This window comes from Oryctolagus cuniculus, chromosome 20 (genome assembly GCF_051225735.1).
Source record: "Oryctolagus cuniculus isolate XC-2025 breed Fujian yellow rabbit chromosome 20, ASM5122573v1, whole genome shotgun sequence".
Lineage (NCBI taxonomy): Eukaryota > Metazoa > Chordata > Mammalia > Lagomorpha > Leporidae > Oryctolagus > Oryctolagus cuniculus.
In genome coordinates this window covers 54,865,966-54,893,316 of record NC_142886.1, presented here as the reverse complement: position 1 = coordinate 54,893,316, position 27,351 = coordinate 54,865,966, and the positions used below count along the sequence as shown (strand labels likewise).

At 44.6% G+C, this 27,351-nt stretch overlaps 2 pseudogenes; both read left to right on the top strand.

The window, feature by feature from the left end:
• Positions 1 to 27,351, top strand: part of LOC149120240 (Ig heavy chain V-A1 region BS-5 pseudogene) — a 198,278-nt pseudogene that overhangs the window by 129,726 nt on the left and 41,201 nt on the right.
• Positions 25,058 to 27,087, top strand: LOC149120242 (immunoglobulin heavy variable 3-66 pseudogene; annotated as a pseudogene).

Sequence of the window (27,351 nt, the reverse complement as noted above, 5' to 3'; positions counted from 1 at the left end):
AGCCTGAGTCAGGACAGAGTTCTTAGGACACTGCCGACTTTAGGGCAATTTTACTTTTCCCTTTCAATCCAGCAATAGCTGAGCCAGGGTTTGAGTTTAAAAATCTGCTATTCAAGTATCTCTCTCCTTTCAAAACGAGCGACTGTGCTGAACTGAACCAACCATCTTATTTTAAACTGTGAGTGTTCTGCATCAATTCTAACAGACTTTATACCCTATCTCCATTTTCCTTTAATCCTGGAACAGTCTGTGGTCCCTGTGTGAACGTCACAGCACTCAGGAATATACTTGCAGCTCAGTTGTGTCTCAGGCTGAGCTTCTGCAGGCACCTGGGAAGCCTACAGGGACTTCCTCATCCTCTAGGTCCTGGGACCCTCCTGTGGGGCTCCCTGCCTGGACTCAGGAGGGAAAAACACTGGACATCAACAGTCAAGGTCATAACTGAATGGAAAGTGTTGGGTGTGCACTTCCAGCTGGTCTAGTTTTGCTCCAGTGTCGTGAGACCACCTGCACCTGTATGGTTCAGGGAGAGCAGAAAGTGGGACACACAGTGGCTGTGCACTCTGGGGCTGGAGTCCACATCACGGGGAGCTGTGTCTGTGGCTCCAGCATGATGACCAGTGTCCTGAGGCTGAATCACAGCTACAGGAAGAGCCAGTCCCAGAGACCATGTGTCCAGAGTCCCTGCTCTTTACTCCACGTCTATGCTCCAAATGTCAATCCATTTGGAGTCTCATTAACATTACAGTGGGAGTCACTCAGGCTGCATATCACATTGCTGGATGGAGCCCATTTACACACTTTCCCATACTTGTACTGACAATGCACCCTGGAAGACAGTAGATGATGGATCTGTTATGAGGCCCCATCACCAAGGAGGGAACACTGATGCAGTTCCAAGCTCCTGGGTTCAAGCTGCCAAGCCTTGAGTGCACTGCCTTTTTTTATCATCTCCATAAAACATTGGCAAACACAACACCAGTATGCAGAGATCTGAATCTTCATGACAGGCCATTGTTCATCCTTTTATCCCACGTAGGTAGCATCACATATTATGTGTCTTCCTGGCCTGGATGGTTAGCAGAGTGTACTTTTACTGACATATTGTCCTAGGCACATTATTATCCAGGGTCATCCAAGTTGTCCAAAATTACAGAATTTCTTACTCTGTACTGCTTTTAAACTCCTTTTAAAATGTAACGTTGTCCATTTCTTCATTTTCCATTTGCTTCCATGAGATGCCACTGGATCGTATGTGTGACCTCTTTTGAATGACGGTGCTTTAAATGAACAAGGAACTGCAGAGGTGTTTGTTACAGTGACTGCAGATCCCGTGGACACCTCCCTTGGATTTCATATTCATTGTCCATGCAATGGTGCTTGAAGATCATGTAATAATTCTGTTTCTAGTTTTTGATGCTTTTCCATACGGTTTTACTAATTAACGTGACACAGACTTGTACCAGGGTTATCATCTCTCTCTACCTCCATAAAACATGTCAGCTCTGGTATGTCTGATAATAGCCATTCTAACTGGGGCGATGCAATGTCTCATTGTGCTTCCAACATGGACATACATGATGGTCACAGATTTATAGCATTTTATACGTTTGCCTATATATCTTCTTTTAATAATTATAGATATTATATATATTTTAAAATTTATCATTTTATTTGAGAACTTGTCTTTATGTATTTGTACAAAACCACAGAGAGACTGAGACTGTCAGTGATCTTCTAATTCCTGCGTCACTTCCCCAGTGGCTACAAAAGATTTAGCTGGGTCAGGTGACAGCCAGGTGCTTGGAATTCTGTCCAGGGCTCCCACGTGGGAGTACTTGGAACTTCACCTACGGCCTCCCAGAGTATGCTCAGGCAGGAACATGACACTGGAACCAAACTAGGACACAGCACTAAGCATCCTGATACGGGAGGCAACAATCCCACAGGCTCACTCCAGTGCTGCTCCTGTCACCACCTTATCATCACTGCATGTACACAATTGATTTCTTCCCTTGGGATTCAATTGCTTCAGATCATTCAACATTAGGAAACAGGCTCCTAATCATATGTATAATTAATCTTCAATTTATTTTAAGTATCTGTTTATTTTATTTTAAAAACAGTGTTATAGCAAGAGAGGAAGAGATCAACAGATGAAGGGAGAATTCCATCCACTGGTTAACTTCCTGAATGGCTGCAAAGGCTGGGGATGGCTCAGCCTAAATTCAGGAGCCTGATTTGGATCATGGTAGACAGTTTTCACCATTGCACTGCCTACCTCTGTGAGTTCAAGCTTGTGCACTGCATGTATAAATAATGTCACATACTGTGTGTCCACATCTACCTGGATCATTTCTTTTAGTATGTATGCTCCAGGCTGACCCACATTTCCTAACGACAGAACAACCTCCTTCTTAATACTGAATAATATTCTTTGTCTAAATGTGAAAGAATCCATTCACTGTTATATCCACACTTGTTCTTTGTAGACTGAACTATTGTGAACAAAGCTGCATTACGCAAACGCAGGACTGCGGGTGAATTGTGACACAGTGACTTCTACCCAGTGCTTGAGCTAAACTCAGAGTCATGGTTACAGAACAGGGAAGAGTGGCCGGCGCTGTGGCTCACTAGGCTAATCCTCCGCCTTGCGGCGCCGGCACACGGGGTTCTAGTTGATCCAGGTGCCGGATTCTGTCCTGGTTGCCCCTCTTCCAGGCCAGCTCTCTGCTGTGGCCAGGGAGTGCAGTGGAGGATGGCCCAAGTGCTTGGGCCCTGCACCCCATGGGAGAACAGGAGAAGTACCTGACTCCTGCCATCGGATCAGCGCGGTGCACCGGCCGCAGCGCGCTGGTCGCGGCGGCCATTGGAGGGTGAACCAACGACAAAGGAAGACCTTTCTCTCTGTCTCTCTCTCTCACTGTTCACTCTGCCTGTCAAAAAATAAAAAAAAAGAACAGGGAAGAGAGAACACAGGGCAGCTGATACCAGGGCAGAAAGCACCACCAAAGGCAGGAATAATTCTGCCCACACCACTTTGGGCTGACACAGTTCACCAAAACACACAACAGGTTCCAAGAATTACTAGAACTGAGGTCTCCAGGCCTCCCAACAGATTGATGGGAAGGAGGTGGAAATGTGAATGACAGTGAGTTCATCTGTGCCCATTTCTACCATGCACATTCCAGTAGCACACAAACCCCACTACCATGTACAGTGTTCTGTGTTCAGGAACAGTTTTAAACAGTTTAAACAGTTTTTAAACTTTAAGGCAATGGATGAATAAGGAAAAAAACATAGTTAACCTTAAAAAATCCACTTGAGTATTTCATCTATTTAAAAGTGGGTGACAGGCATTAGGACAAAATTGGCTAAGTCCCCACTAGGGTCACCCGTGTCCCCATCAGAGAACTGACTGAGCTCAGCCTCACGGCTTCCCACACTTTTCCCTCATAATGCATCATGGGAAACTGTAGATGATGCTACAAGCAAATGAACCCCTACCACCGACGCTGGAATTACAGACACAGTTTATTGCTCCAGGGTTCAGAAAGACTAACTCCTAGATGTCATAGGCATTTGGGATGTCTGGGGCTGTCAACACAAAGGCATAAATTTCCCATTGTCACCTTTTCTCTCCATCTCTACATTTCTGTATCTCTCACCCCTTCTCTCTCTATCTCTGTCCTAATGTCTTTCATATAGATGATAAGCAACTAGTGGTTATTTAAATAAATGAGGGACATGATATTGCTAACACTCGATATGAAGGGTACACACATATTAAAATGAAACAAGGTATTTGCCTTTAACTTTTTAAAATTATGATAACATAAAAATTCACATGATCTTAATTCTATCATAGCCATCACCCAACACACCAAGAACACAGACAACTTCCCTGGGCCCTGTCCTGTTGAGGCATCTGACCCCATGCCTGCTATATAGGAGCAGCACATGCAAATAGGGCTCCCTCTGCCCATGAAAACCAGCCCAGCCCTCACCCTGCAGCTCTGGCACAGGAGCTCCAGCCTCAGCACTCCCAGGTGTCCACTCAGTGAGCGCACTCAACACAGATGCTCACCATGGAGACTGGGCTGCGCTGGCTTCTCCTGGTCGCTGTGCCCAAAGGTAATGATGGGTAACGCGGGGCACTGAGTCTGGGAGAGGACGTGAGTGAGAGACACAGAGAGTGTGCGTGACAGTGTCCTGACCATGTCATCTGTGTTTACAGGTGTCCTTGTCAGTAGGCGGAGGAGTCCGGGAGAGGCCCGTTGAAGCCTGGAGGAAGTCTGACACTCACCTGCACAGTCTCTGGATTCTCTCTCAGTAGCAACGACATGAGCTGGGTCCGCCAGGCTCCAGGGAAGGGGCTGGAATACATCAGATACATTAGTAGTGGTGGTAGCACATACTACGCGAGCTGGGTGAATGACCGATTCACCATCTCCAGAGACACCAACGAGAACACGGTCTCTCTGAAAATGACAAGTCTGACTGCCGCGGACAGGGCCACCTATTTCTGTGCCAGAGACACAGTGAGGGGCCCTCACACTGAGCCCAGACACAAACCTCCCTGCAGGGGCTAGCCTAACCACTAGGGGGCGCACAAGATGCGCCGAGCGCAGACTCTGGTCATGCGCAGGCGCAGAGGGAGATGAATCCCTGGTTCCTGTCAGGGAATTGGGGTTTCCTCTCCTGTAAGAGTTTTGAGGGAAGAATTCTACTTTTTGATTCTGTCCCTCCCAACTTCACTGACGGATTGAAAGTTTGATATAAAAGGAAGAAGTCCTAAATGAACAATTTGGTTCATGGACAGCGACTGTGCTCACCAGGGTCAGAGATGTGGGAATATTGAGGACACTATTGAGTCTCTTCCAACCTGACTCAGGACAGCACCCTCAGGGCACTGAAAGCTTTGGACAGTTTCAGTTTTCCCTGTATCACCAGGGACAGCTGAGACAGGGCCGTTGATCTGTTAAACAGCAACTATTCCACTCATCCCTCTCCTGCCACAACCAGCAAGTGTGCACTGAACCAACCTTTGACTTTACATGTGGGTGATCCACACTCACTTTCTGCAGACTTTAACCCGACCTGCATTTCCCTTTAATCCTGAAACAGTCTGTGGTCCCTGTGTGAACGTCACAGCACTCAGGACTGTACTTGCAGCTCAGCTGTGTCTCAGGCTGAGCTTCTGCAGGCATCTGGGAAGCCTACAGGGACTTCCTCATTCTCTAGGTCCTGAGACCCTCCTGGGGGGCTCCCTGCATGAACTCAGGAGGGAAATGCACTGGACATCAGCAGTCAAGGTCATAACTGAATGGAAAGTGTTGATGTGCACTTCCAGCTGGTCTAGTTTTGCTCCAGTGTCAGGGACCCCCTGCACCTGTTGTGCTTCAGGGAGAGCAGAAAGTGGGACACACATTGGCTGTGCACTCTGGGGCAGGAGTCCACATCACAGGGAGCTGTGTGTGTGGCTCCAGCATGATGACCAGTGTCCTGAGGCTGAATCACAGCTGCAGGAAGACCCAGTCCCAGAGACCATTTGTCCAGAGTCCCTGCTCTTCACTCCATGTCTACGCTGACTGGGGTCATCAATCCATTTGTGTTCTTTCATCAGTATTAGAGAGGGAGACACCCAGGCTGCATATCACATTGCTGGACGGAGCCCATTTGCACACTTTCCCATACTTGTACTGACAATGCACCCTGGAAGACAGTAGATGATGGATCTGTATGAGGCCCGACACCAAGGTGGGAACACTGATGCAGTTCCATGCTCCTGGGTTCCAGCCGCCAAGCTTGAGTCCACTGCCTTCATTTATCATCTCCATAAAACATTGGCAAACACAACACCAGTATTCAGAGATCTGAATCTTCATGATTTGCCTCAGTTCACCACAACCAACGACGGGTTCTACGAATAACTAGAACTGAGGCCTCCAGGCCTCCCAACACAGAGTGATGGAAAGGAGGTGGAAATGTGCATGACACTGAGTTGATCTGTGACCATTTCTACAACACACAGATTCCAATAGCACACTACACCCCACTACCATGTACAGTGTTCTGTGTTCAGGAACAGTTTTAAACTAAGGAAATGAATGAATAAGGGAACAAAACATAGTTAACCTTAAAAAATCCCCTTGCAGTCTTTCATCTGTTTAAAAGTGTGCAGCAAGCATTAGGACAAAATTGGCTAAGATCCCACTTGGGACACCCCTGTTCCCATCAGATTGTTGCTTGAGCCCATCCTCACAGTTTCCAATACTTTTTCCTGATAATGCATCATGGGAAACTGTAGATGACACTACAATTGAATGAGACCCTACCACTGATGTGGGACACACAGTTTTCTGCTCCAGGTTTTAGAAAGTCTAACTCCTAGATGTCTCAACATTTATGTTTCTCTCACTCCTTCTCTCTCTGTCACTGTTTCAATGTCATTAGAATAGTTAATAATGAACCAATGGTTATTTTAAAAACGAAGGACATGATACTGCTAACATGGGATATAAAGAGTATAAACATATTAAAATGAAATGAGGTATTGCTTTCAAATGATTAAAAATAATAAAGTAAATTTTGCCTTGATCTGAATCTTATCATAGCCAGAGATCTGCATCTTCATGATTGGCCATCATTGCCATTTCATATTCATAAATGTTTGATAAATAATATTTAATATAGACATATGAGTTACAATGATATGTGTTGAATAAATGAATGTATACTGAGTGGAATAATGAAGTCAGACTTACTGACATGTTTAGCACAAAACCCACTTTTTTCATGGTAGAATGTCATTTGTCCAATGTCTTGGAATTCTGCAGACACTATATTCTCTTTACTGCTGTCACCATGCTGCACAGTAGATCCCTCAACATGTGGATCCTGTAGGACTGAAACTCTGACCTTGCTCTATCATCTCCTCTGTTCCTCCCAAGCACAGACATTGGTCTTCACCATCGAACTTTTGCCTTGTGAGTTCATCCTTTTATCCCACGTAACTAGCATCACATATTATTTGCCTTCTTGGCCTTGGTATTTTAGCAGAGTATACTTATCCTGACATTATCCTTGGATATTATACTCCAGGATCATCCATGTTATCCAAGATACCAGAATTTCTTCCTCTATACTATAACCATATAAACTTCCTGTTAAAATATAACTCTGTCCATTTGTCCCATTATCCATTCCTTCTTAAATGGAAATTTTCCTGGATTATATGTGTGAACTCTTGAGAATGATGCTGCTTTAATTGAACATGGGACTACAGAGGTGTTTGCCATAGTGACTGCAGAATGTTGTGCCATCAGGCATGATAATATTGTGAATATCATGGCAGTCTTCAGCCTAATATTGTGAACACGGATGGGAGAGACCCCATCCCCACACAGGACTTCAGACGAGACCAGGGCTGACTCTAGCAGCACTGTGCTCTGTGATGAAGCTGGGTACCCAGGATCTACTGTGATCTCCTCCATAGCAGATTCCCCAGGAATGAACAAATCCCACTAGGCCTCACTCCCAGAGCTCCCATCTTTTCTCCCATGGTCTCCCTGGGAGCACACCTGAAACACAACGCCTTTGGGACACACTGAGCTGTGGTGGAATGAGAAGGCCATGCCTAGATGGCTGCTGGCAAGCGAGCATCAGTTATTCAGGCATGGCTTCAATGCCACCTGGCAACGGATCCTGCCTGGCAACAGGGTATGATTGGATGGCTTCAGATACTGCCTGGCAACAGGCTGTGATTGGTTAGGCATAAACTTCCCCTTGACCAGATTGGCTGCCTCGGCTATATAAGCGGCTGTACCTACTGAAACAAATGAGTCTGCGGGCTGTTCGCCTCTGGCCTGCTTTCACCCAACTCCCGGGGTCTGTGTGGTGACCCCACGCCTCTTGTCCCCACCAGAATGAATCCATAGCAACACTGAGCCACACACAATCAGAGAAGTTTGCTTCTATACCCATTGTAGGCCTGATGACGCAGAACCTGTCGATCAGGATGAAGAAGCCAATTGTGTATCACAGTTATTTTGAGACTGCAGAAGACTCAGAACCAGTTCTAAACACGGCTCAGACAGACAGTTCCTTCTTATTCCTTTGGGATACAGGCTATTGATCATACATTTGATACGAGAATAGTCACTTCCAATCTGTGTGTAGGCTGCTCACTTCTCAGTCAGTCTGTTTGTAATGCAGAAGCTCTGTAGTTTATGCAGCATCATTTGAGAATATTTTTTTGGTCTCTTGAATTTTGAAGATCTGAAAGGGAAATCATGGCCAGACCAACATCAGGGAGATTTTTCCCAATGTTTCCTTCAGTAGTTTTACAAGGACTTTGCATTTGACATCAGAGTCTGGTTATTCCATGATTTTTATGTAAACATCCAGACCGTGTACCCCACCCCGTCAGTGCTGTTATGTTGGGGCCATGCTCAGCACTGATGGTGTGAGGACAAATCACATCCACCCCCAGCAGGCTGCTCCCAGCATTCTGTGTGGTCCTGTTCAGAGCACTGGAGACCTCAGCTTCCTCCATGAGGCCCTGACGTTGAATCCACTCATGGTGTGGGGTCATCACTGGATGCACTCCCCAGAGACGATGCCATTCCATGTCTCCCAGGCACCTGTGCATTTGATATATTTGCCTTTATATTTCTTTTTAAATTTTATAGATATGATATAAATTTCAAAATTTATCATTTAGTAATAACTTGTCTGCATGTATTTGTCCAAAACCACAAAGAGACTGAGACTGAGAGTGATATTCTAACTTCTGGGTCACTTCCCAGACGGTTACAAAAGCTTCAGCCGGGTCAGTTGACAGCCAGGTGCTTGGGATTCTGTCCAGGTCTCCACATGGCAGTGCTTGGAACTTCACCTATGGCCTCCCAGAGGGGCTTAGGCAGGCATCTGAAACTGGAACCAAACCAGGACGCAGCACTAAGCATCCTGACATGGGAGGCAGCAATCCCACAGGCTCACTCCAGTGCTGCTCCTGTCACCACCTTATCAGTCACTGCATGTACACAATTGATTTCTTCCCATGGGATTCAGTTGCTTGAGTTCATTCAACATTTGGAAATAGGCTCCTAACCATATATATAATTAATCTTTCATTTATTTTAAGTATTTATTTTATTTGAAAGGCAGTGTTATAGCAAGAGAGGAAGAGACCAACAGATGGAGAGAGAAGCTTCCATCCACTGGTTCACTTCCCTTATTGCAGCAAAGGTGGTGCTGGAAAACCCTAATGCCAAGAGCCTGGAACTTCCTCCAGTTTCCCACACTGCTTGAAGGGGACACACACTTGAGTCATCATTGACAGAGTTCCCAGGTCTGGATCCCAGCAGGCAGCTGGATTTGAAGTGGAGCAAGCAGAATCTGAACCCATGCTCCTGTGTGATGCATGCATAGGGATGGCAGCTTAACCTGCAGGGCCACAACATTGGCCCCCATGGGTGTCATCTGAAAATACTTTCTCCCCATCTGCGGGTGACTCCTGGTTCTTCAATCTTTCTCTTTGTTACTCAGAATCTGTACTCGGATCCATTATTCGTTGTCTGTGTATCTTGGTTGCCTGTACTTTGGAGATTATCAAACTATCATTGCCCAAACCAATGGGAACTTGCTTTTGTCCTGTGTCCTCTTCAAGAACTTTACAGTCTCGGGTCTTGCCTTTAAGAGTTTCATCCTGTTCACTCTCTTTGGTATACTGGTGTGAGATGACAGCATGATGAATTATTTTAGGTGCACTCAAGTTTCCTCAGCACCATGAAATTCCGCATTCAGTTTCCTGAAACATTTCAGATGACCTCATTGCATGCACCCATGGGAAGCACTCAAGGAATAATCTGTTTGGAAAGTGTGTGGTGTGGACTTACATGTTATGCTTCTGCTCCAGTGTGGTGGAATCCGCTGCACTGCGGTGTCTCAGGGTGAGCAGAGGGGGACAGTCCAGGGCCCTGACTCCGGGGCAAGAGTCCCCATCCCTGGGATCTGGGTGCCAGGGGCTGCCACACACTGACCCACCTGGTGAGCTGAATCAGTGCTGCGTGATGAGCCAGCCCTGGTCCAGAGTCCCCGCTCCTCCCTCCCTGGCTCCCCCTGCATGTCCTCATCAGTACTTCATCCTTACCAAGAGAAAATAACTCCTCTTCTGTCAAGTTCATACTCATCCAGGGCAAACCAAGTTCCTGCAGCCAGAAATGCCCAGTGCAGCGAACCCCTGTGTTTTACAGGATATTTTCTGCTAAACTGCAATTGATCTGCCATGAACAGTTCTTACAGAAACTGCAGCCAGTCAGTCACCTCATGCAGCAATGTGTGTTCTGAGTGACTCCCATCTAAATCCAGAGACACAAAAATTCCTACTAAATTAAAACAGTTGACATATCTCTGCCTTTTCTGAGAGAAGATTGACAAACATAAGTTGTTTCTATTTAGCTGGGGACAGATTTCATGCATTCACCTAGAGAATTCATTGACACGATCCACCATCTGACACAGTGAATTCCATTGTTATGGGAGAACACCTCATATCTACAGTACTAGGATATGTGAGATGTATAATTCATCACTTATCTACAGTCACAAGAAATTACTCAAGAGAATTTACTCAAATTATAACTGACAGAAACATGTTCCATTTGTGTAAACACCACGACAGAGTCTCCCCCCAGGTGCTGAGGGGCTGTCAGTTGCATAAGATGCTGTGTCCCCAGGGTGACAAATAGCAGGACTGCACCATGGTGAGAAGAGGGAGGTCCTGTCTGGGGAAGCAGGACTGGGGGTTTCTGATGACTGTGTTTTCAAGGAGTTGGCAGGTGGGCCTTGGTGGGTCCATGAAGAAACAGCTTGTGAAACCAGTTGGACGCAGGGAGATTGGGGAGTAAAGTAAACAGCACAGAGAGAGGTTTCCATGGACTTGATCTCAGTGAAGACAGGGGCTCCTCTAAAATGACTCAGCTTCACACATGGGAGGGGAGGAATTCGAGAGGGCAGTCGTGGGGCAGTTGTGCCAGCCGAACACGACAGATAACCTCTCACGTGTCGATGAACTCACAGCCCTCGTGACTGCGTTAGTACCAGGAATGATTGCAACACTACGTAATTTTCTTCTTAGAATAAAACCACAGGCAGATGCAAGACAAGTCAACAGAGAATTGTCCCTTCAAAATAGGTTTCATATATGTAAAATTGATAAAAATTAACTGAATCTGTATGTGAGGTATAAGGAAAGGTGTTGATGTGGATTTATTTCATCAGGAATTCTAGAGTCAGACGAACTCACAAGTCCTTCCCTAGCAACACCACCATTCTTTGTGATCGAATGACAAATGCCTACTCCTGCAGGAACTGGAAAGAAAACAATAAAGCTTCATAACTGTTGTCCCCGTGCTGTGCAGTAGATCTCTCCACGTGCCTCTCTGGTCACTGAAAACTCTCTGTGCTTGCAGGAACGTGGTCCCTTTTCTTCTCTTCTCCCAGACTCAGTATCTGCATTGTACTTCCTGCCTCTGTGAGCTCACAAATGCGGATTCCACATATAATTAAGATCATCAGGGCTGGTGCTGTGGTGTAGTGGGTAAAGCCTCTGCCTTCAGTGCTGGCATCCCATATGGACGCCAGTTGGAGTCCTGGCTGTTCCACTTCCAATCCAGCTCTCTGCTGTGGCCTGGGTAGGCAGTAGAAGATGGCTGACATCTTCAGTTCCCGTAATCCGTGGGAGACCCAGTGCAGGCAGCTGGCTCCTAGATTCATATCAGTGCAGCTCCGACCATTGTTACCAATTGGAGAGGGAGGCCATGGATGGAGGACTTCTCTCTCTCTCCCTCTCTCCCTCTCCCTCTCCCTCTCCCTCTCCCTCTCCTTCTTCCTTGTGTATCTCTGATTTATAGAAATTAAATAAATTTTTATAAAAATGTGAAAAATCACATGGTATGAAACAACAATTTTTCAAAAAAAAAAAAAAAAACCAAAATAATTAACCTTACGTGAATCCACTTGTACTCTTTCATCTGTAAAAGTGGGCAGCAGGAATTAGGACACAATTGTCTAAGTCCCCGCCACAGACACCCCTGTTCCCATATGAGTGCTGCTTCAGTTCATCCACACGGCTTCCCACACTTTGAAGATAAAGCATCATGGGAAACTGTACCTGATGCTACAAGGAAATGAGCTCCTACCACTGACGTAGGAAACACAGACTTTTGCTCTACGATTTAGGAAGACCAACTCCTAGATGTTGTAGGCATTTGGTAGTGTTGAGCTGTCAATCCAAAGGCAAAAATCTCCCATTGTCAACTCACTGTCCATCTCTACATTTCTGTTTCTCTCACCAATTCTCTCTCTGTCACAGCTCCAATGTCATTAGCATAGTTAATAATGAAGCAAAGGTTATTTTAAAATGAAGGACATGATATTGCTAACAATGGACATTAAGGGCACACACATATTGTAATGAAATGAAGTCGTTGCCTACAACTGGTAAAACAACAACGAGAAAAAAAAAATTCGTATGATCTGAATCCTATCATAGCCATCACCCTACACACCCAGGACACCACATCTGCACTGGGCCCTGTCCTGTCTGAGGCGTCTACCTCATGCCTGATATATAGGGGCAGCACATGCAAATAGGGCCTCCCTCTGCCCATGAAACAAGCCCAGCCCTCACCCTGCAGCTCTGGCACAGGAGCTCCAGCCCCAGGACTCCCAGGTGTCCACTCAGTGAGCGCACTCAACACAGACACTCACCATGGGGACTGGGCTGCGCTGGCTTCTCCTGGTCGCTGTGCTCAAAGGTAATGATGGAGAACGCGGGGCACTGAGTCTGGAAGAGTGGGTGAGTGAGAGACCCAAAAGTGTGAGTGACAGCTTCCTGACCAGGATATCTGTGTTTGCAGGTGTCCAGTGTCAGGAGCAGCTGGTGGAGTCCCGGGGAGGCCTGGTCACGCCTGGGGAATCTCTGAAACTCTTCTGCAAAGCCTCTGGATTCACCATCAGTAGCAGCTACTGGATGTGCTGGGTCCGCCAGGCTCCATTAAGGGGCTGGAGTGGATCGGATGCATTTATACTGGTGATGGTAGCACATACTACGCGATCTGGGTGAGTGGCCGATTCTCCATCTCCAGAGAGAACACCCAGAACACGGTGTCTCTGCAAATGAACAGTCTGACAGCTGGGACACGACCCTGTATTACTGTGCAAGACAGCTGAGCCCAGACAGAAACCTCCCTGCAGGGGTGCGCCTCTCCACCAGGGAGCGCACAAGACTCACTGAGCCCAGATTCTGGTCCTGCACAGGCACAGAGATGAAGCCCTGGTTTCCTGTCAGGGAATTGGGGTTTCCTCTCCTGTAACAGTTTTGAGGGAAGAATTCTTCTTTTATGATTCTGACCCTGCTACTGATTCTCTGACGTGGAGAAGCTTGATGTGACAGGAGAAGTCCTAAATGAACGAATCCAGGCTCAGCGGTCTCCAGGATCACCAGGATCAGAGATGTGGGACAATCTGGTGACATCGTGAGTGTTGTCCAGTCTGACAGGACAACTCTCTCAGGGCACTGCCAACTTTATGGAAATTTTACATTTCCCTTTCTATCCAGCGATAGCTGAGCCAGGGTTTGAGTTTAAAAATCGGCTATTTAATGTCTCTCACCTGTCAAAACGAGCGAGTGTGCTGAACTGAACCAACGTTTCATTTTACACTGTGGGTGATAAACACTCACTTTCCACAGACTTTATTCACAATCTCCATTTACCATTTAATCCTAACACAGTCTGTGGTCCTTGTATGAATGTCACAACACTCAGGAATGTACTGCAGCTCAGCTGTGTCTCAGGCTGAGCTTCTGCAGGCACCTGGGAAGCCTACAGGGACTTCCTCATCCTCTAGGTCCTGGGACCCTCTTGGGGGGCTCCCTGCCTGATCTCAGGAGGGAAATGCGCTGTACATCAGCAGTCAAGGTCATAACTGAATGGAAAGTGTTGGGTGTGCACTTCCAGCTGATATGGTTCTGCTCCAGTGTCGTGGGACCCCCTGCATCTGCTGTGGTTGAGGGAGAGCAGAAAGTGGGACACACAGTGGCTGTGCACTCTGGGGCTGGAGTCCACATAACGGGGAGCTGTGTCTGTGGCTCCAGCATGATGACCAGTGTCCTGAGGCTGGATCACAGCTGCTGGAAGAGCCAGTCTCAGAGACCATGTATCCAGAGTCCCTGCTCTTCACTCCATGTCTACGCTGGCTGGAATCATCAATCCATTTGGAATCCTTCATCAGTTTTACAGAGGGAGACACCCAGGTTTAATATCAGAGTGCTGGACTGAATATATTTACGTTCTTTTTTTTTTTTTTTGACAGTCAGATTTAGACAGTGGGAGAGAGAGAGAGAGACAAAGATAAAAGTCTTTGTTCCATTGGTTCCACCAAAATGGCTACTACGGCCAGCATGCTGCGCCGATCCAAAGCCAGAAACCAAGTGCTTCCTCCTGGTCTCCCATGCAGGTGCAGGGCCCAAACAGTTGGGCCATCCTCCACTGTCTTCTCAGGCCGCATCAGAGAGCTGGAGTGGAAGAGGAGCAACCGGGACAGAATCCAGTGCCGTAACCGGGACTAGAACCCAGATTAGCCTAGTGAGCCACGGCACTGGCCCACATTTACATTCTTAACCACACTTGTAACTGACAGTGCACCCTGGAAGACAGCAGATGATGGATCTGTTATGAGGCCCCATCACCAAGGTGGGAACACTGATGCAGTTCCATGTTCCTGGGTTCCAGCTGCCAAGCCTTGAGTGCACTGCCTTTGTTTATCATCTCCATAAAACATTGGCAAACACAACACCAATATTCAGAGTATTGAATCTTCATGATTTGCCATTTTTGCCATTTCATTATCATAAATGTTTGATAAATAATAATTGAATATAGACATATGAGGTACAATGATATTGTTGTAAAACGAATGTATCAAATTGAGTGGAATTATGAAGTCACTCCTATTGACATGCTCATCAGAAAATTCACATGTTATCACGGTAGAATGTCAGTTGTCTTGTGTTTTGGAATTCTGTAGACACAATATTTGCTTAACTGCTGTCACCATGCTGTACAGTAGATCCCTCAACATGTGGATCCTGTGGGACTGAAACTCTGACCTTGCTCCAACGTCTCCTCTGTTCCATGCCCTTTTCTTCCATTATTGATTCCTTCTTCCATGAAAATTTCACTGGATTATATGTGTGAACACTCGCGAACGACGCTGCTTTAATTGCACATGGAACTGCAGTTGTATTTTCTATAGAGACTGTGAATCCCATGCACATCTCCCTGGGATTTCACATTCCTTCTACCCAAAATGCTGTTTGAAGATCCTGTGATAACTGTATGTCTCAGTTTTGATGACTTTCCATAGTGGATTTACTAATTTACCCGACTCCAGCCTTGTACAACCAGAGTGGTCATCTCATTTCCTTCACAAGAATTGTCAGCTCTGGCTTGTCTGATAATACTCATTCTAACATGAAGGATGGGACATCTCATTGTGCTTCTAAAATGTACATACATGATGATCTGAGATTTATGGCATTTTACATGTTTGCTTTTATATCATTTCTTAAATTTTGTAGATGTAATATACATTTAAAAATTCATAGATTTTGTTTTAAAATTTGTATGTACGTTTTTATCTAAAACCACAAAGACTGAGACTCACAGTGATCATCTAACTCCTGGTCACTTCCCAGGTGGCTACAAACGCTTCAGCTGGAACAGGTGACAGCCAGGTACTTAGAATTCATTCCAGGTCTCCAACGTGGGAGTTCTTGGAACTTCACCTACGGCCTCCCAGAGTGGGCTTAGGCAGGAATCTGAAACTGGAACAAAACTAGGACACAGCACTCAGCATCCTGATGCAGGAGCAGCAATCCCATTGCTAACTCCAGTGCTGCTCCTGTCACCACCTTGTCAGTAACTGCATTTAAACAATTGATGTCTTCCCTTGGGATTCAGTTTTCTGTGTTTATTCAACATATGGATATAGGCTCCTAATGATATAAAAATCTAATTTTCCATTTATTTTAATATCTATTTATTTAGTTTGAAAGGCAGTGTTATAGCAAGACAGGAAGAGACCAACAGATGGAGAGAGAAGCTTCCTTCCACTGGTTTCCTTCCTGAATGGCTGCAAAGGCTGGGATGGTTGAGCCTGAAGCCAGGAGCCTGGAACTTCCCCCAGTTTCCCCCAGAGCTGGAAGGGGACAAACACTTGGGTCATGGTAGACAGTGATCTCCATTGCACTCCCTACCTCTGTGAGTTCAAGCTTGTGGACTGCATATATAACTAATATCAAATACTATGTGTCCACGTGTACCTGCATTATTTCTGTTAGCATATTATGTTCAAGGCTGACCCAAGATTTCCTAATGACAAAACAATCTCCTTCTTAACACTGAATAATATTCCATGTCAAATGTAACAGACTGCATTCACCATTTTATGCACATTACGCTTTATTGTAGACTGAACTATTGTGAACACAGCTGCATTACCTGAACCCAGGACTGTGGGTGAATTGTGACACAGTGACTTCATACCCAGTGCTTGAGCTGAACTCAGAGTCATGATTACTAGACACAGGGAAGAGAGGGAACAGCAGACGGCTGCTACCAGGACACAAAGCACCACTCAAAGCAAGGAATAATTCTGCCCACACCACAGTGGGCTGACTCAGTTCACTACAATCCACGACATGTTCCACAAATAAGCAGTACTGAGGACACCCGGTCTCCCAACACAAAGTGATGGAACGGAGGTAGAAATGTGAATGACAGTGAGTTGATCTGTGCCCATTTCTACAACACACAGATTCCAATAGCACACTACACCCCACTAACATGCACAGTGTTCTGAGTTAATGAACAGTTTTCAAATAAGGTAATGGATGAATAAGGAAACAAGATATAGTATCCTTAAATGAATCCACTTGCAGTCTTTCATCTGTGTAAATATGGGCGGCAGGCATTAGGACAAAATTGGCAAAGTCCCCACTAGGGACACCCGTGTTCCCATCAGAGTGCTTCTTGAGCCCAGCCACACGGCTTCCCACACTTTTTCCTGATAGCACATCGTGGTAAACTACAGATGACGCTATAGCAATAGAGCCCCTACAACTGACAAAGGAAACACAGACGCAGTTCTGGGCTCCAGATTTTAGAAAGGCTAACTCCTAGATGTTGTATGCATTTGGGGAGTTTGGGGCTGTCAATCCAAAGGCAGAAATCTCGCATTTTCATCTTTTCTTTCTTTTTTTTTAACTTTTATTTAATGAATATAAATTTCCAAAGTACGATTTATGGATTACAATGGCTTCCCCCACATACCGTCCCTCCCACCCACAACCCTCCCCTTTCCCACTCCCTCTCCCCTTCCATTCACATCAAGATACATTTTCGATTATCTTAATATACAGAAGATCAGCTTAGTATACATTAAGTAAGGATTTCAACAGTTTGCTCCCACACAGAAACATAAAGTGAAAAATAATAGATGATTTTTTTAAAATGATGATGAAATCAGATCAGACCTATTGTCATGTTTAATCCCAGTGAGAGTCAAGTTGGGAGTTGATAATTTCTTTTTTTTTTTTTACAGAGGATCAGTTTAGTATGCATTAAGTAAAGATTTCAACAGTTTGCACCCCCGTAGAAACACAAAGTGAAATATATTGTTTGAGTACTCATTATAGCATTAAATCTCAATGCACAGCACATTAAGGACAGAGATCCTACATGAGGAGTAAGTGCACAGTGACTCCCGTTGTTGACTTTACAAATTGACACTCCTGTCTATGGCATCAGTAATCTCCCTATGCTCCAGTCATGAGTTTCCAAGGCTATGGAAGCCCTCTGAGTTCTCCGATTCTTATCTTGTTTAGACAAGGTCATAGTCAAAGTGGAGGTTCTCTCCTCCCTTCAGAGAAAGGTACCTCCTTCTTTGAAGACCTGTTCTTTCCACTGGGATCTCACTCACAGAGATCTTTTGCCAGAGTGTCTTGGCTTTCCATGCCTGAAATACTCTCATGGGCTTTTCAGCCAGATCCGAATGGCTTTAGGGCTGATTCTGAGGCCAGAGTGCTGTTTAGGACATCTGCCATTCTATGAGTCTGCTGAGTATCTCACTTCCCATGTTGGATCACTCTCCCCTTTATTTATTCTATCAGTTAGTGTTAGCAGGTACTAGACTTGTTTATGTGCTCCCTTTGACTCTTAGTCCTTTCATTATGATCAAATGTGAACTGAAATTGATCACTTGGACTAGTGAGATGGCATTGGTACATGCCACCTTGATGGGATTGAATTGGAGTCCCCTGGTATGTTTCTAACTCTACCATTTGGGGCAAGTCAGATTGAGCATGTCCCAAATTATACATCTCTTCCATCTCTTATTCCCACTCTTATGTTTAACAGGGATCACATTTCAGTTAAATTTCAACACTTAAGAATAACTGTGTATTCATTACAGAATTAAACCAGTCATGTTAAGTAGAACAGACAAAAAAACTACTAAGAGGGATAATGCATTAAGTTGTTCATTAACAGTCAGGGCTATGCTGATCAAGTCACCGTTTCCCATAGTGTCCATTTCACTTCAGGAGGTTTCCTTTTTGGTGTTCAGTCAGTTGTCACCGATCAGGGAGAACATATGGTATTTGTCCTTTTGGGACTGGCTTACTTCACTCAGCATGATGTGTTCCAGATTCCTCCATTTTGTTACAAATGACTTGATTTCATTGTTTCTTACTGCGGTATAGTATTCTAAAGAGTACATATCCCATAATTTCTTTATCCAGTCTACCGTTGATGGGCATGTAGGTTGGTTCCAGGTCTTAGCTATTGTGAATTGAGCTGCAATAAACATTAGGGTGCAGACCACTTTTTTGTTTGCCCATTTAAACTCCTTTGGGTAAATTCCAAGGAGTGGGATGGGTGGGTCGAACGGTAGGGTTACCTTCAGGTTTCTGAGGAATCTCCAGACTTACTTCCATAGTGGCTTGACCAGTTTGCATTCCCACCAACAGTGGGTTAGTGTCCCTTTTTCCCCACATCCTCGCCAGCATCTGTTGTTGGTAGATTTCTGTATGTGAGCCATTCTAACCGGGGTGAGGTGAAACCTCATTGTGGTTTTGATTTGCATTTCCCTGATTGCTAATGACCTTGAACATTTTCTCATGTGCCTGTTGGCCATTTGGATTTCCTCTTTTGAAAAATTCTATTGAGGTCCTTGGCCCATCTCTTAAGTGGGTTGTTGGTTTTGTTTTTGTGGAGTTTCTTGATCTCTTTGTAGATTCTGGTTATTAACCCTTTATCTGTTGCATAGTTTGCAAATATTTTTTCCCATTCTGTCGGTTGTCTCTTCACTCTCCTCTTTTGCAGTACAGAAACTTCTCAATTTGATGCAATCCCAATAGTTGATTTTGGCTTTGACTGCCTGTGCCTCCCGGGTCTTTTCCAGAAATTCTTTGTCTGTGCCAATATCTTGAAGGGTTTCTCCAATGTTCTCTAGTAACTTGCTGGTGTCAGGTCGTAGATTTAGGTCTTTCATCCATGTTGAGTGGATTTTTGTGTACGGTGTAAGGTAGGGGTCTTGCTTCATGATTCTGCACGTGGAAATCCAATTTTCCCAGCACCATTTATTGAATAGACTGTCCTTGCTTCAGGAATTGGTTTTAGATCCTTGATCAAATATAAGTTGGCTGTAGAGGTTTGGGTTGATTTCTGGTGTTTCAATTCTGTTCCATTGGTCTATCCATCTGTTTCTGTACCAGTACCATGCTGTTTTGATTACAACTGCTCTGTAGTATGTCCTGAAATCTGGTATTGTGATGCCTCCGGCTTTGTTTTTGTTGTACAAGATTGCTTTAGCTATTCGAGGTCTCTTGTGCCTCCATATAAATTTCAGCACCATTTTTTCCAGATCTGAGAAGAAGGTCTTCGGTATCTTGATTGGTATTGCATTGAATTTATAAATTGCTTTTGGGAGAATGGACATTTTGATGATATTGATTCTTCCAATCCATGAGCATGGAAGATTTTTCCATTTCTTGGTATCCTCTTCTATTTCTTTCTTTAAGGTTTTGTAATTTTCATCGTAGAGATCTTTAACGTCCTTGGTTAAGTTTATTCCAAGGTATTTGATTGTTTTTGTAGCTATTGTGAATGGGATTGATCTTAGAAGTTCTTCCTCAGCCATGGCATTGTCTGTGTATACAAAGGCTGTTGATTTTTGTGCATTGATTTTATACCCTGCTACTTTGCCAAAATCTTCTATGAGTTTCAATAGTCTCTTAGTAGAGTTCTTTGGGTCCCCTAAATAAAGAATCATGTCATCTCCAAAGAGGGATAGTTTGAGTTCTTCCTTCCCAATTTGTATCCTTTAATTTCTTTTTCTTGCCTAATAGCTCTGGCTAGAACCTCCAGAACTATATTGAATAGCAGTGGTGAGAGTAGACATCCCTGTCTGGTACCAGATCTCAGTGGAAATGCTTCCAACTTTTCCCCATTCAATAGGATGTTGGCTGTGGGTTTTTCATAGATTGCTTTGATTGTATTGAGGAATGGTCCTTCCAAACCCAGTTTGCTTAGAGTTTTCATCATGAATGGGTGTTGTATTTTATCAAATGCTTTTTCGGCATCTATTGAGATAATCATATGGTTTTTCTTCTGCAGTCTGTTAATGTGTTGTATCACATTGATTGTCTTGCGCACATTAAACCATCCCTGCATACCAGGGATAAATCCCACTTGGTCTGGGTGGATGATCTTTCTGATATGTTGTGGCATTCTATTGGTCAGAATTTTATGGAGGATTTTGCATCTATGTTCATCATGGATATTGGTCTGTAATTCTCTTTCAATGCTGCATCTTTTTCCGGCTTAGGAATTAAGGTGATGCTGGCTTCATAGAAAGAATTTGAGAGGATTCCCTCTTCTTCAATTGTTCTGAATAGTTTGAGAAGAATTGGAGTTAGTTCTTCTTTAAATGTCTGGTAGAATTCAGCAGTGAATCCATCTGGTCCTGGGCTTTTCTTTGTTGGGAGGGCCTTTATTACCGTTTCAATTTCTGTCTCAATTATGGGTCTGTTTAGGTTTTCTATGTCTTCCTGGTTCAATTTAGGTAGGTTGCATGTGTCCAGGAATCTATCAATTTCTGATAGATTTTCCTGTTTGCTGGCATACAAGTCCTTGTAGTAATTTCTGATGATTCTTTTTATTTCTGTGGTGTCTGTTGTTACATTTCCTTTTTCATCTCTGATTTTATTGGTTTGGGTCTTTTCTCTTCTTTTTTTAGTTAGTTGGGCCAATGGGGTGTCAATTTTGTTTATTTTTTCAAAAAACCAGCTCCTCGTTTGGCTGATTTTTTGGAATGTTTTTCTTGATTCAATCCTGTTAATTTCTTCTCTGATTTTAATTATTTCTCTTCTCCTACTAGATTTGGGCCTGGTTTGCTGTAGGTTTTCTAGATCCCTGAGGTGAATTGAAAGCTCATCTATCTGGTGCCTTTCCAATTTCTTGATGTAGGCACCTATTGATATAAACTTTCCTCTTAACACTGCTTTTGCTGCATCCCATAAGTTTTGGTATGTTGTGCTGTTATCCTCATTTACTTCCAGAAAATTTTTGATTTCTCTTTTGATTTCTTCTATGACCCTTTGTTCATTCAGGAGCATGTTGTTCAATCTCCATGTGTTTGCATATGCTCTAGGGATTCCTGAGTTGCTAATTTCCAACTTCATTCCTCTATGGTCTGAGAAGCTGCATCGCATGATTCTAATTCTTTTAAATTTGCTGAGACTTGCTTTATGGCCTAGTATGTGGTCAATCCTAGAGAAGGTTCCATATACTGCTGAGAAGAATATAAATGCTTTATGTGTAGGATGAAAAGTTCTGTAGATATCTGTTAGATCCATTTGGGCTATAGGGTTGTTTAAATCTCCTGTATCCTTGTTGATCTTCTGTCCTGTTCATCTGTCTATTTCTGAGAGTGGAGTATTGGAGTCCCCCAGTACTATTGTATTGGGGTCTAAGTCTCCCTTTCAGTTCGTTAACAAATCTTTTAGATAAACCGGTGCCCTGTAGTTAGGTGCATATACATTGATAATTGTTATATCTTCCTGTTGAATTGATCCCTTAATCATTATGTACTGTCCCTCTTTGTCTCTCTTAACGGTTTTTGTGGTAAAGTTTATGTTGTCTGATATTAAGATGGCTACGCCCGCTCTTTTTTCATTTCTGTTGGCATGGTATATCTTTTTCCAGCCTTTCACTTTCAGTCTGTATGGATCTTGGTTGGAAAGATGTGTTTCTTGTAAGCAGCAAATAGATGGGTTTTGTTCCTTAACCCAATCAGCCAATCTGTGTCTTTTAACTGGACAGTTCAGGCCATTCACGTTCAATGTGACTAATGATAAGTGGTAACTTTGCCCTGCCAATTGCCAAAGATGAGTTCTAATATATGCTTTGAATTCCCTGTGATCTTTTGCTGTGAGGTTTCCTTCCTTGGTTTCCTTCCTTTACCTTCTTTCATATTGATGACCGTGTTTCTGTGTTTCTGTGTGTAACACATCTTTAAGCATCTTTTGCAGGGCTGGACGAGTGGCGACAAATTCTTTCAATTTCTGTTTGCTATGAAAAGTCTTTATTTCACCTTCATTCACAAATGATAGCTTTGCAGGATATAATATTCTGGGCTGGCAGTTTTTCTCTCTTAGTACCTGGGCTATATCTTGCCATTCCCTCCTAGCTTGTAGAGTTTCTGATGAGAAGTCAGCTGTGAGTCTGATTGGAGATCCTCTGAGAGTAATCTGACGTTTCTCTCTTGCACATTTTAGGATCTTTTCTTTATGTTTCACTGTGGAGAGTTTAATTACAACGTGTCGTGGTGCGGATTTCTTTTGGTCGTGTTTATTAGGGGTTCTGTGAGCTTCCTGTACTAGGATTTCTCTGTCCTCCAAACCTGGGAAATTTTCTGCTAATATCTCACTAAAAAGGCCTTCTAATCCTTTCTCCCTCTCCATGCCTTCAGGAACTCCTAGAACCCAAATGTTGGGTTTTTTAATAGTATCCTGAAGATTCCCGACAATATGTTTTAGATTTCTAATTTCCTCTTCTTTTCTTTGGTCTGACTGTATCCTTTCCTGTTCTCTGTCTTCTAAGTCCGATATTCTCTCTTCTGCTTCACCCATTCTGTTTGCAAGGCTCTCTATTGTGTTTTTCATTTGATCTATTGAATTCTTCAGTTCAGTCACTATCACAGTTTCCTGTTGTACTAGTTGTTTCGTTTCATTTTGATTCCTCCTTAATATTTCATTTTCACGAGAGAGATTTTCTATCTTGTCCATTAAGGATTTCTGTAGTTCAAGAATTTGTTTTTGAGAACTTCTTAATGTTCTTATCAATTTTTTGAGATCTGCTTCTTGCATTTCTTCTATGTCATCATCTTCATAATCTTGAATTGGGGTGTCTTTTTCATTTGAGGGCGTCATGCTGGCTTCCTTGTTTTTATTACCTCGGTTTTTGCGTTTGTTATTTGGCATATTGGAGATATTTGGTTTCTTCACTGTGGTGCTTTTTCTTGTTATACTATGACTCTAGATTAAGTGGACTATCTGTTTTTGATGGAGCCTTAGGGCTTGAGATGGGTGTGGCCTGAGAACTCTGTTTGGTGTGCCAAAGGTGACACTCCCAGGTTAGGCATGGTAAACGTCTCTCTCTCTCTTTCTTTTTTTTTTGATTCAAAAGGGAAGTAATTCTTCACAGCTGAAAGAAGTTGGAGGTAGTTAGCAGGCAAATGATATACCCACAGGAGCCAGAGATCGGAAGCTCTTTCCCAAGGACCACACAGGGAATCTGTTCGGCCCTCAGAGTGGGCTCAAATTCTCCTTCAGTCTCCCACTGGGTTGCCAAATGTACGGAATTGTAGCGTCTCTGGAGAGTACTCACGTGAATTCCGTGAGTTCTCTCCCCCACCATCTCTTTTTTCACAGTCTCAGTTCAGTAGCACCACAAATTTACTAGGTCCTAATCTCCTGATAATTCGCCCCGCCCAGAGTCAGGTTTTTCTGCTAGGCTCAGGGCTGGTGCAGACCTGAGGTCGCTCTGTTTATGACATATGTCCAAGATGGCGCCTGCTCTTTGTCTTGCTCGCCCTTGAGAGGTGAGCGGAGAGAGAGAAACCCGTGTCCGTACCAGTCACGTTTTTTTTTTCTCTATGTCTCTTCCAGTTAGCCTGGTGAACTTCCCCCCCTGCCCCGGGGGTCGTTCCCTCTAGTCTCCTCTCTCCGCTTGCCTGCCGGTGTCTCGGGCTATTGAGGTTTGGCTCACCTCGCGTTCCAGTGCTGGTGTGTTGAGTCTGCCACTGGTGTCCCGAACTGTGGGCTCCCACGCTCTCCACGCAGGTCCGCTGTGAATCACGCGTTCCGGAAGAGTTTCTTCTGCTGTTTCCTCCCCTACTCTTCCTTGAACCTGCAGTATCTCCAGTTTTATTAAACTATCTCGCCCCGGACTATCAGTGTGCTCCCTTCCTATTCCGCCATCTTCTAGATCCCCCAAAAATGTGTCCCATTTTCAGCTTTTCTGTCCATCACTACACTTGTGTTTCTCTCACCCCTTCTCTCTATCACTATTCCAATGTCTTTCATATAGATGATATAGAGGTCAATAGATGATATGAAACAATTGTTATTTAAAAAATGAAGGACATGATCTTGCTAACTCTGGATATTAAGGGTACACACATAGTAAAAGGAAACAAGGTCATTGCCTTCAACTGTTATAAAAAAGCAATAAAACATAAAAATTCATATGATCCAAATCCTATCATAGCCTACACCCACAGGACATGTACATCTGCCCTGGGCCCTGTCCTGTCTGAGACGTCTACCCCATGCCTGCTATATAGGGGCAGCACATGCAAATAGGGCCTCCCTCTGCCCATGAAAACCTGCCCAGCCCTCACCCTGCAGCTCTGGCACAGGAGCTCCAGCCCCAGGACTCCCAGGTGTCCACTCAGTGATCGCACTCAACACAGACGCTCACCATGGAGACTGGGCTGCACTGGCTTCTCCTGGTCGCTATGCTCAAAGGTAATGATGGGGAACGCGGGGCACTGAGTCTGGGAGAGGACGTGAGTGAGAGACACAGAGAGTGTGAGTGACAGTGTGCTGACCACATCATCTGTGTTTGCAGGTGTCCAGTGTCAGCAGCTGGAGGAGTCCGGAGGAGGCCTGGTCAAGCCTGGGGGATGCCTGGAGCTCTTCTGCAAAGCCTCTGGATTCACCCTCAGTAGCAGCTACTGGATATGCTGGGTCCGCCAGGCTCCAGGGAAGGGGCTGGAGTGGATCCGATGCATTTATGCTGGTAGTAGTGGTAGCACTTACTACGCGAGCTGGGTGAATGGCCGATTCACTCTCTCCAGAGACATCGACCAGAGCACAGGTTGCCTACAACTGAACAGTCCAATAGCCGCGGACACGGCCATGTATTACTGTGGGAGAGACACAGTGAGGGGCCCTCAGGCTGAGCCCAGACACAAACCTCCCTGCAGGGGCGCGCGGCTCCACCAGGGGGCGCACAAGACGTACCGAGAGCACATTCTGGTCTTGAGCAGGTGCAGGAAAAGATGAAGCCCTGGTTTCCTGTCAGGGAATTGGATTTTCCTCTCCGGTAGCCGTTTTGAGGAATTAATTCTACTCTTGTTGTTCTGACCCTACCGATGACTTCAGTGACGGTGATAAAGTTTGATGTGAAAGGAAGGAGTCGTTAATGAACAAATTTGGTTCATAAACAAGGACAGCAGTCACCAGGATCAGAGATCCTGGGAATCTCTGAGGACCCTGGTGATTCTTTTCCAACCTGACTCAGGACAGCGCCTTAAGGCCGTGCCAATTTTAGGACAATTTTAGTTTTCCCTTTAGAACCAGGGACAGTAGAGCTAGGGTTTGTTCTGGTAAATCTCAACTACCTAAGTCATCCTCTCCTCCCATCAAAATGAGCATGTGTACCGAACTGAACCCACATTTTTTTTAATCTGTGGGTGATCCATATTTCTACAGATTGTGCCCCCATCGCCATTTTCTTTTTATTCCTAAAACATTTAATTGTTCCTGTGTGAATGTCACAGCACTCAGGAATGTACTTGCAGCTCAGCTGTGTCTCAGGCTGAGCTTCTGCAGGCACCTGGGAAGCCTACAGGGACTTCCTCATCCTCTAGGTCCTGGGACCCTCCTGGGGGGCTCACTGCCGGAACTCCGAGGGGAAATTCCCTGGACATCAGAAGTCAAGGTCATAACTGAATGGAAAGTGTTGGGTGTGCACTTACAGCTGATATGGTTCTACTCCAGTGTTGTGGGACCCCCTGTACCTGTTGTGCTTCAGGGAGAGCAGAAAGTGGGACACACAGTGGCTGTGCACTCTGGGACTGGAGTCCACATCACGGGGAGCTGTGTCTGTGGCTCCAGCATGATGACCAGTGTCCTGAGGCTGAATCACAGCTGCAGGAAGAGCCAGTCTCAGAGACCATGTGTCCAGAGTCCCTGCTCTTCACTCCATGTCTATGCTGGCTGGTGTCATCAATCCATTTGGAGACTTCCATCAGTTTTAGAGAGGGAGACACCCAGGCTGCATATCAGAGTGCTGGACTGAGTTTATTTACAAGAATTTCCCAGACTTGTAACTGACAATGCACCCTGGAAGACAGCAGATGGTAATTCAGTTTTAGAGAACTGAATTTTCACTATTTGCCATTCTTCCCTTTCCTGTCCTGACTGTTTGATGAATAATAAGTGAATATAGACATATTAGATACAATGATATGTGTTGAAAAATGAATGTATCAAATTGAGTGGAATTATGAAGTCAGAGTTATTGACATGCTCATCACAAAACGCACATGTCTCATGAGGAATGGCATCTGTCTCCTGTTTTGGAATTCTGTAGATACAACATTCCCTTAACTGCTGTCACCATGCTGTACAGCAGATCCCTCAATGTGTGGATCCTGCCGGCCTGAAGCTCTGTCCTTGCTACTCTTTACTGCCATATAAACTTCCTGTTAAAATGTAACTCTGTCCACTTGTCCCATTATCCATTCCTTCTTCAATGCAAATTTCACTGGATTATATGTGTGAGCTCTCGTGAATTATGCAGCATTAATTGTACATGGAACTGCAGAGGTGTTTGCCACAGTGGCTGTGGATCTCCTGGGCACCTCCCTGGGATTTCATATTTCTTCTACCAGGCAACAGTGTTTGAGGATCCTGTGATAATTGTATTT